Source organism: Schistocerca gregaria, unplaced genomic scaffold (assembly GCF_023897955.1).
Source record: "Schistocerca gregaria isolate iqSchGreg1 unplaced genomic scaffold, iqSchGreg1.2 ptg000261l, whole genome shotgun sequence".
Taxonomy (NCBI): domain Eukaryota; kingdom Metazoa; phylum Arthropoda; class Insecta; order Orthoptera; family Acrididae; genus Schistocerca; species Schistocerca gregaria.
In genome coordinates, this window is record NW_026061765.1 from 2402036 (window position 1) to 2412238 (window position 10203).

Here is a 10203-nt window from a genome sequence, read left to right on the forward strand (position 1 = left end):
GTCGAAGCACTCATTATATCGAGATGTCGATTTATTTCGAGATATCTATCTATATTGAGGCATCCATTTATTTCGAGGTATCAATTGATTTCGAAGTATCCGTTTATGTCGAGATATCGATTTAGTTTGATATACCGAAACAAATCGGGTTGTCTGTTTATTTCGAGCTATCGATATATTTCCATGTATCGGTGTACTTCAGATATCGATTCCTTTCGAGAGATATCGATATATTTCAAGAAACCTCTATATCTCAAGTAATCCATAAATTTCTAGATATTGTGTTTTTAGAGATATCTTTATATTACTAGGTACCAATATATTTCAAGATATCGATATATTTCTATACCTCGATTTATCTCGAGAGGTCCGTGAGATTCGAGATATCGATCTATGTGGTAAGCTGAAATGCGTCTAGATGTCGATATATTTCGGGATATCGAATCATTTCGATGTAGCTGTCTTTTGGAGGTGTCGATTTATTTCGAAGTTTCGATTTTTTTCATGGTGTCGATTTATTTCGAGGTTGCGATTTATTTCGGGTTGGCTATTTATTTCTGGGTGTGGATTTATTTCGAGGTGTCGATATATTTCGAGGTGACGATATATTTCGACGTTACTTGTCGACTGCATCAGCTTAGAACCTATTTCGTACAGAGTGGTGCGACTGCATACCTCAGAAGGCGACATTGATATCCAGACGATGAATGTAAACGTTTCCGAGAGAAAAGCGTCCAATGTGACGAATTGGCACTACGTCATTATGAAAACAAATGATGGAAACGTGAGGTTTCTGCCACTCAAAGTGCTGCCAACTTTCACCCCACCCCCTCCTCACTCTCCCCAGTCGTGGCGATCAGCTGGTGTGATAGAAATGGACACAGGAAAGTAATAACGTTCCATGAAATCCCATTCTAGGGAGGTTCAAGGGTAAATGTTCCAGACGGTTTATTTGCATTAAGACACGCATACTGGACATCTACAATGTCACATCTGCCAGATCGTTTCTATTGTCAGCAGTGGAAAACAAAACAGCGTACTGAAAAAGCCATAGTGAGACGCGGTTTTTGGTAGACGTAATAATAGGAATACTCTAGGCACTGATAATGATGATCTAATGAGAATTCTGGTATTGTTTTGAAAGATGCATTTAAATATGCATTGAACGTAACTCCAAATTATTTTGAGAATTATAATTGCGGTATGATGGATCTACATTGGAGATTTGGTAATGCAAAACATTTCGATCTGAGAATACTTTACGTGATAGAACGGCATTGACCTTGTGTGTCATTAGGGTAAAGTTAATTTGCCGCCATTAACATAAAATTTATCCGCCATTAACATAAAATCTATTTTTCAGCTTACTTCAATAAGGACTCACTTCAGATGATTGGACAACTAAAGAGAACTCAAACCGTTATTTTAATAGTATTCGTAGGTCCAATGCAGCATTTACCGTGGACAGTCCCTGAGTCAAGACTGTCAGTTTTATGTAGGGAGCACTCCTTTAAGAAAGCACTCCGTGTTCAGGCCACAAGTGGCCAATCAGGACCATCCGACCGCCACGTCATTCTCACTGAGGGTGGAGGAGGAGCTGGCTCTCCCACTCGTTGTGGTAGTTTCCTTTGACTGGAGCCGCTACTATTCGGTCGAGTAGTTCCTCAATTGGCATCGCAAGGCTGAGTGCAACCCGAAAAATGGAAACAGCGCATAGCGGCCCGGATGGTCACCCATCCAAGTGCCGACCACGCCCGAAAGTGCTAAACTTCAGTGATCTGACGGGAACCGGTGTATCCACTGCGGCAAGGCCGTTGCCCCTACCACTTTTACATGATATTTTTGATCGTAGATCAGGTCTGATGGCTAGAAAGAATGGACGTTTACCATGTTATGCACATTTATATTTTCACTACGTCGACACAGCTGGTCCAATTTCGACCAGCGGTGATGGTAGCCATAATGATCGAGCCAAGCATCCTGTGTACATTGGTTGCACCCAAGTGTGTGGGGATCACAGCATTCGTGACATTTAAATTTGTTACTTCTTTGCTACTATATTCGCAATAAATTTTGCAGACAGTATCCGCATATGACGCTGAATGCACCTACAAAATTATATCATTGTACGACACATGTTTCAGGAGATACGTCATAAAAACTCAGGACAAGGCCAGACGCTGCATAGTACGGACGTGGACGCACAGCTGTAAATAAATGCCTGGTCAACACCAAGCTTTTCCGCTAGTCATCTATAAAGATAAAAAATCCCCAATATTGTCCACCAGCATATTTTTGAAAAACCTTTATTTTGTCATCCATTTTTTTTTCCCTGTAAAAATCGTAAAAGCCGCATCATTGTGTTTTTAAAAATCGTTTCCTATTGTCATCTCTTTTTATGTATTTTAAACCATTTATCGCTTGTGTAACCTGTGGCTACAAGTCCATTCCCTTTATGGGGTAATCGAAATAATGAACAACGGAAAAAAGTGTGGGTCAATTTCTTCCTCATTTTTCGGAACTTTTGATAATAGTAAATCGTTGGCTCTTTGAGGGCGTGGTAGGTACATACAAGAGATTAGTGTAAGATTAGAATTTGGGTTAGATACAGTGCCAGGAGGTTCTGTTTCTATCTGGCTAGCTTCAAAGTACTTCACCATCTACTAAGTGATGCGTTTCATTGTGAATGGTGTGGTCTGTGCTAGGTCTACCCTTTACTCCACAATGCTGTTCCTTCGATGCTATTAAAACCAGGATGTTATCAAAATATATGCACAGTGGCAGACTGGAGTCTGCAGAAATATTTCCAGTGGTGGGGAGGGGGGAAGGCGCGTCGGGGCTGGAGTGCATGATTCTGAAACTGGCACTCTGTGTACAAATCAGCTGGTCAGTTACGAGGTGCATCAAGCTACAAGACCCTAACTCTACAAGCGCTACAACTGGTCAAAGCTAAGGTTTAGCAGTATTGTGGAGAATTCTTATCTGGAAGAGTATGAGTATACTGTAACGAATAAAAACTCTTTACTCCAGATTCCAAGGATGGTTAGGGGCGACGGGTGAAAGTGCCCTTTTGCCTATCCTCCCCTCCCCACCTCCTCCCCTCCCCCTCCCCTTCCCCCTCGCGGACGCCAATGGCTGGCCCGTTCATTTTGAGAACATCAGAGTTGCAGTAACCTTTCTGAGAAACTGTTCTAGATGTCCTTGCGCGTCAATCTTACCACTCACAACAGCAGTGGGAATGTCGGTTATCGCTCAAACAACTGGTTTTCGGCTCTTATCAGTTTCCCAGCCTCACTTTAACCTAATTGTTAAAGCCCGTCACAATACCAGTTCTTGTAATAACCGATTTTCAGTATTTTATTTACATTATTTCCTCTTGTAAACGTAGAAATCAAACAAAGATAAAAATTTTTACTTTCTCAGTTTCTTGATAAATGGAATCAAATGTCAAATACCTTTATGATGACCTGCAGCCGTCCAGAACGAAATTAGAATTATATTAATACCGTCAGCTGCTCACGGGTGTCGATATATATCAACGGGGACAGGTGACAATGTGTGCCTGTCTGGGACTCGAACCCGGGATCTCCTGCTTACATGGCAGGCTCTCTGCCCATCTGAGCCACCGAGGGCACAGACGATAGTGTGACTGCAGGTACTATCTCGCGCACGCTTCCCGCGAGACTCACATTCTCACCTTCCATGTCCACGCACTACATTCGTAGTGTCCCACACCAACACATTCATTACTCGTGGAACACATTCTTACCAAGTCCCGTAACAGTTCGGGGAATACTTGTGCATCTTCACAGAAGAAGGTCATGGCTGGTATTGCCAGAACCATATACTTATATGGATATGGACATGTCTTCCACGAGGAATGAGTGTGTTGGAGTGGGACTCTACGACTGTAGTGTATGGACATTCAAGGTAAGAATGTGAGTCTCGCAGGAGGCGTGCGCGAGATAGTCCCTGCAGTCGAACCATACACTGTGCCCTCGGTGGCCTAGATGCATAGAGCGTCTGTCATTTTAGCAAGAGATCCCGGGTTCGAGTCCCGGTCGTGGCACACATTTTCACTTGTCCACGTTGATATTTATCAACGCCCGTGAGCAACTGACGGTATTAATATAATTCTAATTTCTTTAAATTAAATAGTCCAATATAACTTTGTCCGCTGTTCGCTGTTTCTCTCAAAATATAGCGAGTACTTCTATACCACAGAAAACTGCCAGTATTATCCTACTGATTTTAGTTTTTAGAACTCTGCTCAAAAATTATATTTAAATCGGTTATCACAGCACTATGCGGGCATTACGTATAATCCAGCGATAAAGAGTGAAAACTGCGGCAGGAGAACTCTCTTTTTCGTTTTAATTTCTCTGTTAACGGCTAAAAGCAGATAACGTAGACACAGGCAGCAGATCAGGCACTTTCTATTTTTATCCCGAACTATGAATGATTTGTAAAATTTTAACTTTTTTCCTTGTATGATGTCGCAAGTCGACCAAATCGACCATTGTGCTTCACTCGTACTGCATATCGTAAAATACTTCCAGGCTTCCAGATGGTGCCATTCTGTGTTACAACTGACGTTCGACAACAGCGAGAAACTGCGTCCATTCTCGCGCACTGCTTGTATAACAGGCACAGTATTGTCTCGGCAATGTTGGACCAATTCACTTGTTGCTCGTTTCTATTAGCAGTGTTATTAAAGTGGCATACATCACTTTTCCCATTTTTTCTGTAATAACGCAGTATTTAAGAGCTATGGAAATCTTACGAATAAAAATTACTCGTCTTTTTTAAAAAAGGTTTATTTGAAAACTAAAAATTTTACTACGACAACTGTGGCTAATTGGTATATCTGTTTTTACGTGGTTATCAGGAAAATATAAAAAGATACTTGTTATAACCGAGAGCAAACAAATACCGAAAGACATCGGTTATTTTATTCAGAACTAAAATACCCATGTCGTTTTAACTGATCGGTTTTTCTATCTCTAAACTGCAGTGTCGCCACAAAAAAGTGTGTCGTTCCATCAATGTACATAGCAACGTTGAGATATGTATGTGTTTATGCGCAATATCGGCAAATGGAAACACGAAGAGGTAATAAGCACATGAGCGATAGAATTTATTTCACAGTCAGAAAAGTCGAGTGACAGACAAGACTGAATCACTGTAATAGAAATTATATGGAAAGCTGTGTAAAGGAAAATTTCCAGTTCTTTCGTGGATTCCAAAATTGAAGCAAATTCCGGGACATCAAGGTGACATAGTCTTATACGGATAGTATTCCATGACTAACGTAATTGGCCCACATACAGTACTGGTATACTGATAATATTACACTACTAAGGTAATTTACCTGAAATAATTTACAAACATGTTACTATAACATTCGCTACTACTCATTACGCTAATTGACCTTCAGCCATTAAGCGCAAGCGCAGATCTCAGTTATGATACGTGCGCCATCCAAAAATTTATCAAGGTGGTAACTCAACACAACTACAAACGATCATTGTGTGCAAAATAAATAGAACACCTCATAAGAAGAACATGACGGGTTTGAATCATTCCCACCGCAAAGGATGAAAAAATCAGGCTTGTATATAAGACCACTTGATAACTAACCAGAAATTCAGATTAGTTGTAGCTTCGGTGACAATCGCCTTTTTTACATTTTCCCCGTAAACTAGATAATTATGAAACGTAACAACTACTCTAAAATATCTGCAGCAACGGACTTGCCGCGGAGGTTGCATCGGTTCACGTGAGATCACCAAAGTTAAGTGCGTTGTCGGGCGTTGAAGGCACTTGGATGGGTGATCATCCAGGCCGCCTCATGATGCCAATCGAGGAGCTACTCGACCCAATAGTAGCGGCTCCGGTCAAAGAAAACCATCATAACGACCGGGAGAACAGTGTGCTGATCCCCGCCCCTCCTGTTCACATCCTCCACGGATGATGACACGGCGGTCGGATGGTGCTGTCCCAGTAGGTCACTCGTGGCCTGAAGACGGAGTACTTATAAAGCAACTACTCTCCAGTGGATGGTCGAACTACTGAGACCTTGATGCCTGGCATCAATAACAGATTGCAGCACAAGAGGTTGGCTTACGCCTACTGCCGAATTTTGCGATCTGTCGTAAGCCTGCGTAAGCACGTGGGGCCTTCCGTCTTAAGTGCAAGCATATCCATTGCGTTTTCTGCCGCGCGACTTGAGTGCAATGTTTCATTATTTCTGAAATATTATAGAAATGTTTTTCGTTGTATATTCTCACCATCGGTACTGAATTTACTGTAAAATTACTTGCTCACTTTTCGGAACTTCCGTTCATAGTAAATCGATACTATTTGAAGCCGTGGTAGACACGAGTCTAGTGTGCTTCACCTTCAGCACCTTCTGTGTCAGTCTCGGTTCCTATGTCCCTGATTTCACAACGAACAGTTCGTTGTCTACTGAGTATACTGTCTGTTGCACGACACTATCCCTCCCACGCTGCTAAATGTAGGTCGTCGGCAAAATATGACTGCAGTGGAACAAGGGCGTCTGCAGAAATTTCCCCAGGAGGTGGTGGTGGCATTGTTAGTGGTGTGTGTGTGTGTGTGTGTGTGTGTGTGTGTGTGTGTGTGCGTGTGTGTGTGTGTGTGTGGAGGCCATTACTATGAAATTCACACAGTCCAGACCGCCAAGGAAAATAAACCTTGAGATTTGGAAAGGTTGTTGATCTTATACCGCTTATACTGCATATTTCGAAATTCCACCTCTAAGGGGGATACACAGGAAATGAAAGGATTTTTGAAACATGTAGCTATTAAGGTAATTTTGAAGCTAGGCAGACGAAAATTTGTATCTGGTTTCTAGGTCAGAAATAAAGAAATATGTGTTCCAGTATTATTGGGAATTTAACCTCTATGAGGTGAAATAGTAGGTGAACATTTTATCTTGAGATAAAAAATTATGGAAGGACTATGGAAGTATTTTTAAGGCTATATCTACGAAAATTGGTATTTGACTTCAAGGTTACAAATAAGAAAATACGTATTTTCGTGTTTTTGGAAGTTCAACCCCTAAGGGGATGAAATAGAGTGAGCTGGTGCGTTTCTGGCGCCAGTTTCCGTCGATCGATGTTTCGATCTTTGAGTCGCGGTCCAGAGGACACTGCTCGCTAACCGACTGTAGTAGTTCTCTGTGCGGCCCAACATCGGGCTTACCGCGCTTACACTGGACACAGTTGCCAACAAATCGCATGCCATCGCCATATAGGTTGGGCCAAAACATGTGTTCCCGAACTCTGTTCAAGGTCTTGTAGAACCCCAAATGATCCCCTACCGCCGAATCGTGGAAATATCTGAGTGCCATGCTAACTCGTTCCTGTGGAATACAGACCTTCCCTTCACCACGGTTGTCTTCCCCTTTACACAAGACACCCCCCCCCCCCCACCCCACCCCCCGAAGACCTCGCCATCCGCCAACTGCTGCCGAATCGGTCCCCACCCGGGGTCCTCGGCCTGTTTGCCGGCTAAGTCGCAGAAGAAGCCGGGTGTCTCGGAGAGAAGGAAATTAACCCCCAGATCCGGCTCCACGTGGCCCTTGCCTTCCCCAGACTCTGCCGCGAACATACGGATAAGAGCGTCGCCAATTCATTGTCTCTGCCACTAATATGGCGAACCTGGAGATAAGTCTCGTCATCTTAACTTCGGTATGATTTTTAGCGATCTTATTAATCAAAGTTTAAGGGCTGGCACTGGCCAAGTAACTCACGGAGGCTCATTGGTTTCAGTCCAGTTGTATTGCTCACCTGTTCTCCAGATAGGGTTGTGTAGTTTATGTCTCAGAAAATTGTCTGCTCTTGATGTGTGTTGTGTTAGAGATAACTGGCAGCGGTCGACGCTAGCATACTGGGAGCAGAGCACCACGGCGGCAGAGAGATATTTGAGGCCATGTCCTCTCCTTTACATCTTGGGTTATGTTGTCACTTTTGCGTGATTCCATCTTTCCGGTGCTGAACTATAGCATCCAAAGTTCAATTGCATTGCCATGTTGAGTATATTTCTATGTCATTCTCTGCCTCGTGGATCTCTTGTATTGATTTGAATCCTTGGTCTGCTCGCGTCTATCGCCAATTCACACGAAATATTGAAGCAACCTTATTTTAAGGGTATTGTCATATAGTCATGTTCTAGTTGTAATCATTCTAAGAATATTGTTGATTAATCAATTGAGTAAGTAAATTTGAAGGTCCGTTTAGTCAAAATTAAAGGACCCCCTTAATTGTTTTAGTCATTTTTATACAGTTTTGTTTAGGAAAGTTGGCAAGCCGAACGTTAAATATCTGTATTCTTACGCTTAATCTGTTTCTCCCCTGATTGCAAGTAGTGAGAGTTCTGCTATGAATTTTATGGACATTTGTGCTATTTAAGTAAAGCTTTACCTAAGTATATATACCTAGTCATATTCAAATTTCAAGTTTTACGGGTCTCGTTCCACTTAACGAAATTTATTTATTATTTGTCCAACTGATCTGGCCTTGTGATTTTATAATGCTTTTGATTGTAATAAAATATGTAGCAACTACAACGGATTACTATTGTGATTTTGGTGTGTCACATGTGAAACCTGAGTATATAATCCCTGTGACATTTGATCAACGGTGTTCCATAAGGACAGGTTCTCATTCAAAACGTTCGAAAATTCAATTTCTTTGTAGTTGCATTTTTTAAAGGTGTACTTGTCTAGACTCTTGGAACAGAAAGTTTTTTTTTTAATCCGTGCTTTACAAAAGTTTCTACAGTCCATTGTTTGAAGCAGTGTCACGGCTGCCATGAGCCGCGCGGGGTACCCGCCATGTGTCCAACGCCTTGTCACGGTTCGCGCGGCTCCCCCTGTTGGAGGTTCGAGTCCTCCCTCGGGCATGGTTGTGTGTGTGTTGTCCTTAGCATAAGTTACTGTAAGTAGTGTGTAAACATAGGGACTGATGGTTCAAATGGCTCTGAGCACTTTGGGACTTAACATCTGAGGTCATCAGTTTCCTAGAACTTAGAACGACTTAAACCTAACTAAATTAAGGACATCACACACACCCATGCTCGAGGCAGGATTTGAACCTGCGACCGTAGCGGTCGCGTGGCTCCCGACTGAAGCGCCTACAACCGCTCGGCCACATCGGCCGGTCTATCATGTATTCTAGAAGAGTTGCAAGGTCGTCAGTGGCGCCTGTTCTTTCGAGAGCAGTTACTATCTTCATATCTATGGTTAAACGTTACCCAGCCATTGACCTTCGTCTGTGCGAATGCGCACAGGTTGCCGGAACTCTTACGGGAATCGTCACCTTAGGTGAGCCAGTAATGAGTGGATGGACAAATACCTATTAAGTACATTACGTATGCGGATTGTGGACGGTTGGGGATGTGAGTCTCACGGGAAGCGTGCGAGGGATAAATTCCTGCAGTTGTGCTGTTCATGTGTGCCCTCGATGGCTCAGATGGATTGAGCGTCTGCCTTGTAAGCAGGAGATTCTGGGTTCGAGTCCCAGTAGGGGCACACTTTTCAGCTGTCCCCATCGAAGTATATCAACAACACCTGTCGGCAGCTGAGGGTTTCAATTAATTATCAGTTGTGAAGGTGATTCGATGAACCCTTTGCCAGGCACTTAAATGTGTTTTGCAGGGTATCCATATAGATGTAGATGATAACTCGTCCCGTGTCGCACGTGCTCAAAATGATTCATACTGCAGAATGCATGCAAACATACTCACCGAAAATACGGACGAATATCAAGTGCAGGCTGCCGAGTGCTGCATATCCAGCTTTGACAGATCGGCTTTTCCTGCCAAGAAGAACAGGAAGTTGCTGTCTAGGAACAATCAGAGGTAGAGGAAGGGTTGATAAATACTCCTTGACTTGCAGACTAAACGTAAATAACGAAAATACATTTTTGGTAAAAATTGGTCAAAACATAATCGGTTGCCCTCCGTATTGGATTAGCTGTTTTGAATATTGAAAATCTGACTTCAGATTCGTTTTCAGCGACATTAAATATATATATGTAACACTCAGTTCATGCAAATCGAAGTAATAATATAACTAAATGTTTTCCCTAAACTTTGAACACATTTTTTTCGGGTAACTATTTTCTCAGAACGGCATGCAGCATAAATTAAAAGTGGTTCGTTCTCTTAACATCTACCTCT

General features: G+C 42.5%; 1 non-coding gene across 1 annotated transcript; it reads left to right on the forward strand.

Annotated features, from left to right (window-relative positions):
- Positions 1-9478: 9478 nt before the first annotated feature.
- Trnat-ugu (transfer RNA threonine (anticodon UGU)) lies at positions 9479-9553 on the forward strand. The gene has a single exon. It is a non-coding gene; the product is annotated as a tRNA-Thr (tRNA).
- The last annotated feature ends 650 nt before the right edge of the window (positions 9554-10203 follow it).